Source organism: Astatotilapia calliptera, chromosome 2 (genome assembly GCF_900246225.1).
Source record: "Astatotilapia calliptera chromosome 2, fAstCal1.2, whole genome shotgun sequence".
Classification (NCBI taxonomy): Eukaryota; Metazoa; Chordata; class Actinopteri; order Cichliformes; family Cichlidae; genus Astatotilapia; species Astatotilapia calliptera.
This window is the reverse complement of record NC_039303.1, coordinates 22,147,121-22,151,907: the sequence shown is the minus strand read 5'-3', so window position 1 is coordinate 22,151,907 and position 4,787 is coordinate 22,147,121.

The following is a 4,787-nucleotide window of genomic DNA, read 5'->3' as shown; positions in this document are numbered from 1 at the left end:
GATTAGCCAAAAAAAAGGATGCTGCTAAGTATGCATGACTTCTCTGCTTCCTTTCCAAGAATAATATTCGACTGCTTTTACCTACTGTAAGAGCCAGTGAGGGATTATGGCTTGTTGATGTCCTACAAAGGAAGGTAATTTGCATTTAAAGTGGTGAATTTCCAAGCGGATAAACCAGGACAGATGGGTGCACTGTTTATGCACAGCAGAAGGAAGGGGGCATATAAATTATGAAACAGCAACTGAATCAACTTTTCCACCTTTCCCATTTTTTCTTACCTCTGTGATGCAATGGAGGGAACTTTCTGCAGACAAGTTGTCCTGTTTGCAAAACAAGACGGTTCAGTTCAGATACGAACATTTTTGGTTTGAATGATCTGTTAAATGTGATTGTTCAGATGGAGAAAAGGAAATGCACAAAACTGGGTTTAGATGTCTTTGAAAATGAAATTTGATTTCTGATCACAAAAGTGTAAACTGTTAAAAAACAATATCATTGTTATTGTTATGACAGCAAACTGCTATCTACATACTTTCTAGGGTATGTGACAGCTGTATCGCTTCAAGCATCCGAGAGAGACTTTTTTAGACATGTTCTTGTTTAGAAGATCATTAAAATGTCAGGTGGTCTTATCCATAAACCATACTGTGGATGAAACATGGATGCAGAGCACATTTATTAACTTTCTCCAAGACTTAGAATAAGAAATGCAATTATTCATTCAAATTCCATTTTTTAAAAATAAAGTCATGAAGACAACAAGTTTAGTGTTTGTATCCACTCATGATGACATCGCTGAGTGTGTGATGTGTAAGATGGCATTCTCAGGCATGGCACATAAAGAGTTCATAAACTGTTGATCAGGACAGAAGTGACAGAAGCATAGGTCTCACACACACGACACCACACACACTCTCACACCACACACACCACACACTCACCACCACTCTCCACACACACACCACTCACACTTCACCACCACTCTCACACACACACACCACTACTCACACACCACACACACACCACCACACACTCTCACACACTCTCACACACACACACACACACACTCACACCACACTCTCACACACACACACTCACACATACTCGCTTAAGTCCCGTTTGGGGTCACATATCTTAACTCCCCCCCTTTGGGGACACCACTTTCTGTATGGTTTAGAAGCAAGCTGGCAACTCAGTTTTACTCCTCCAAGACCACAGAAATAAAAAATCACTTGAGATTTTCATTTTAAGCAACTTTTGTCCAGACAGTATTTTTACCTTCCCATTGGGGACTGGGAATGTTTAATGTCCCCTTTGGGGTCTTCAGCGATACACAGATAAAAAAAACTATTTTATGCCACTTTTGGGGACCTTACTTCCATTTGGGGTCTTCGGCGACACACACATACACAAGTTATTTTATGTCAGTTTTGGGGACCATACTTCCCTTTTGGGTCTTCAGCAATACACACATACACAAGTTATTTTATGTCAGTTTTGGGGATATTACTTCCCTTAAAGGCAATTCCTTCAAAGTACAATGTAATGTTAACTACCCAATCTAACAATAATCTAAACAATAATTAAGGTCTCTATTTATCTTGAAGAAATCAAAACTATGTCCAATGTCTCGGCCACAGAACAATTTAAATTTTTGACTGCATTTATTACTACTGTGTTGTTTTGGGAGTTTATATGCACATCATTAATGCAGAGAAACTTGGATAAAAAAAAATAATCTGTACTATTGAGTGTTTGTTACCAGCAAATTGTAAGGCAAGAACTTTGCTTCCAAATATGTTCACTGGGAAGAAGTCCCTGGTCCCCTGTCTTCATCTTGATCCGTTTTCTTATTCTATTGTGTTTTTGTTGGCTCCATACCTGACAGAAGAGACTCAATCTCATTGCTTGAGGAATCTGGATTTTGCAGATCAATTTTTTTTTTTACATTTCAGGCATTTCTCATGATGCTGCTTCAGCTTGGTTAGTCTTGAGTAGATAACCATCAGTTAAAAAGGCAAACATTAGACAGTTAAACTAGTTTTTATATTATATTTAAACTAAAAGAAATTTCTAATTTCACCTATGAATTGTTAACACAGATAATTTGAACACAATTACCAAGAGTTCATTTGATTTTTAGAAACTATCCAAACCTATCATAAAAGATTTAATTTAATTATTAATAAACACACTACTTTAACCTACATTAGAAGCAATCAAAATATCCTTTACATCAGGGCACCAATAAGTACAGTATTAAAGATCTGTGAGTGATAAGACAAGCTGTACGATTTTAGAATGGATATCTTAATTTTAGTTTTCACTGATGTTACGAGTAGATTTAACATGAATAACAAATAGACAAGAGACAATTAAAAACTGCCAAAGAAGATGACTCTTATGACTTCCGGGGACATTTCTAACAAAAATGCACTGCATTAACCTGAATGAGGACAATCAAAAGGATATACATAAATAAAATTGAATTGATATAGTACCAGAGTACAGTGATCATTAACTGATCGTCATTAACGATCAGTGACCATTAACGGTTTTGTCACTGATCTCAAGGGTAGATTAATACTAAATACAGAAATATACCTCCATTTAAAAATTGCAAAAACATATGCAACAATAGTTATTGGTATACCTGACTCTTATGACTTTTGAGGGGACGTTTCTAACACAAAAACACTCCGCTTTAACGTAAATGGGGACATTCAATGGGAAACTTTCCTTAGGGAACTGGTTAATACAATAAACTCTGATTATTAAACATCTGCATATGTTAAGGTATGTGTAACTACTTTTCGGATGGATTTCTTTATCTTAGTCCTCATTCTGATTGGTATTGGTTCCGTATTTTTAAATCTTAGACATAGTGAAGGTTTTTTTTATTAACATAACCTTTGAGTGTGGGGATCATTGATAAATTGTTTACAGACTTCATGGATAGATTTATACTGAAAAAGAACATGATACTATTTTTAGAAAAAAATTATGGAACATATCCAACTATAGTCATTAGTATGCCATATACTTATGACTTTTGGGGACGTTTCTAACACAAATACACTCCGCTTTAACCTAAATGGGGACATTCAATGAGAAACTTTCCTTAGGGAACTGGTAAACACAATGAACTCTGATTATTAAATATTTGCTCATGTTAAAGCATGGGTCCCCAATCCGAGTCCACGAGGGCCGGTGTCCCTGCAGGTTTTAGATCTCACCCTGGGTCAACACACCTGAATCACAATTCAAGACATGTTGAGAAGGTAATGATTTGGGGATGGGATTGCTTTATCTTAGTCCTCATTCTGATTGGTATTTGTTCCATATTTTCAAATCTTAGACATAATGAAGGATTTTACAAAATTATAACCCTTACTTGAGTGAGGAGATCACTGGATAAATTGTTGTTGACTTTATAGGTAGATTTATACAGAAAAAAGGAACATGATAACATCTTTTAAAAAAATCCCAAAGCATATCCAACTATAGTCATTAGAATGCCATAAACTTCTGACTTTTGGGGACGTTTCTAACACAAATACACTCCGCTTTAACCTAAATGGGGCACATTCAATGAGAAACTTTCCTTAGGGAACTGGTAAATACAACGAACTACATTACACATACCTCAACATATGCATATTTGAGGTATGTGTAAGGATTGGGGGATGGATTACTTTATCTTAATCCTCATTCTGATTGGTATTGTTCATATTTTCATATCTTTGACATAATGAAGGAATTTTACAAGCATAATCTTGAGTGTGGTGATCCACTGATAAATTGTTCTCGAACTTCATGTATTGAGTTATACTGAAAAAGGGACATGACACTATTTTAGAAAAAAAATCCCGCAACATATCCAACTATAGTCATTAGTATGCCATATGCTTATGACTTTTGGGGACGTTTCTAACACAAATACACTCCTCTTTAACCTAAATGGGGACATTCAATGGGAAACTTTCCTTAGGGAACTGGTTAATACAATGAACTCGGATTATTAAACATCTGCATATATTAAGGTATGTGTAATGATTTGGGGGATGGATTGCTTTATCTTAGTCCTCATTCTGATTGGTATTTGTTCCATATTTTCAAAGACATAATGAAGGATTTTACAACAATAACCCTTACTTGAGTGAGGAGATCACTGATAAATTGTTTGTTGACTTTATAGGTAGATTTATACAGAAAAAAGGAACATGATAACATCTTTTAAAAAATCCCAAAGCATATCCAACTATAGTCATCAGAATGCCATATACTTATGACTTTTGGGGACGTTTCTAACACAAATACACTCCGCTTTAACCTAAATGGGGACATTCAATGAGAAACTTTCCTTAGGGAACTGGTAAATACAACGAACTCATTACACATACCTCAACATATGCATATGTTTCATAATGAAAACATAACCTTTGCTTGACTGTGGGGATCATTGATAAATTGTTTACAGACTTCATGGATAGATTTATACTGCAAAAGGGACATGATACTATTTTTAAAAAAATTACAAAGCATATCCAACTATAGTCATTAGTATGCCATATGCTTATGACTTTTGGGGACGTTTTTAACACAAATGATTTGGGGGATGGATTGCTTTATCTTAGTCCTCCTTCTGATTGGTATTTGTTCCATATTTTCATATCTTTGACATAATGAAGGATTTTACAACATAACTCTTGAGTGTGGTGATCACTGATAAATTGTTCTCGAACTTCATCTATTGAGTTATACTGAAAAAGGGACATGACACTGT